We start from the raw sequence: 1035 nt of genomic DNA, 5'->3' as shown, positions 1-1035 counted from the left end.
TGTGGTGTTGGAGAAGACTCTTGAGAGTCCCTTGGACTGCAAGGAGATCCAAACCAGTTCATCCTAAAGAAAATCAGTCCTGAATATTCATTGGAAGGACTAATGCTGAAGCTGAAACTCCAATACTTTGGCCACCTCATGCGAAGACTGACTCATTGGAAAAGACCCTGATACTGGGAAAGACTGAAGGCAGGAGGAGAAGGGGACGACAGAGGATGAGATGGTTGGATGGCATCACTGACTTGATGGACATGAGTTTGAGCAGGCTCTGGGAGTTGGTGATGGGCAGGAAAGCCTGGCGTGCTGCAGTCCACGGGGTCGCAAAGAATTGGACACAATTGAGTGACTGAACTGAACTGATGCAGTATTCTTGCCTGGAGAATTCCACGGACAGAGGAGCCTGGCAGGCTACAGTCCATGGGATCGCAAAGAGTTGGACACGACTAACCGACTGTATCTATCTATCTATACTAATTACATCAATTCTTACCTATTTCATAGTTCTTTTCTCATTTCTTTAGTTGACTGCTTAACTGATATACTTTCATTTCTTATTTCATAATAACTGCCTAAGGTAGTGACTTTTCATTTTAGCAAAACTTTACACATTACTTCATTACCATTTAAAAAAATACTGCAATTATGATTTTGAATTTAACTGGCCAATTTTTATTAGTTTCCTGGGCACTTGAAAATAAACTGTCATGGTATAGGGTTTGACATAACTATTGACTTTTATCTTAGTAATCAGAGCTTCAACAATAAAGACTTTTTCGTACATAACTGCCATTTGTTGAGAGACAAGCCTCCTTTATTACGTTTGTGTTTTTTCCTGGTACTTTTTTCTATTTTTGTTTTGATGATTTGTTTATTCAGTAAGACGCATGATTACATTTTCATCATGGATTATATTCCTTATGATTATTTAGTGACCTCCCATGTCTGCTTCGGATGAAATGGTTGGATGGCATCACAGACTCAATGGACATGGGTTTCGGTGGACTCCAGGAGTTGGTGATGGACAGGGACACGCAG

Source organism: Bison bison, unplaced genomic scaffold (assembly GCF_000754665.1).
Source record: "Bison bison bison isolate TAMUID 2011002044 unplaced genomic scaffold, Bison_UMD1.0 scf7180017864433, whole genome shotgun sequence".
NCBI classification, from domain to species: Eukaryota; Metazoa; Chordata; class Mammalia; order Artiodactyla; family Bovidae; genus Bison; species Bison bison.
The sequence above is the reverse complement of the archived record's forward strand: the minus strand, read 5'-3'. Positions refer to the sequence as shown.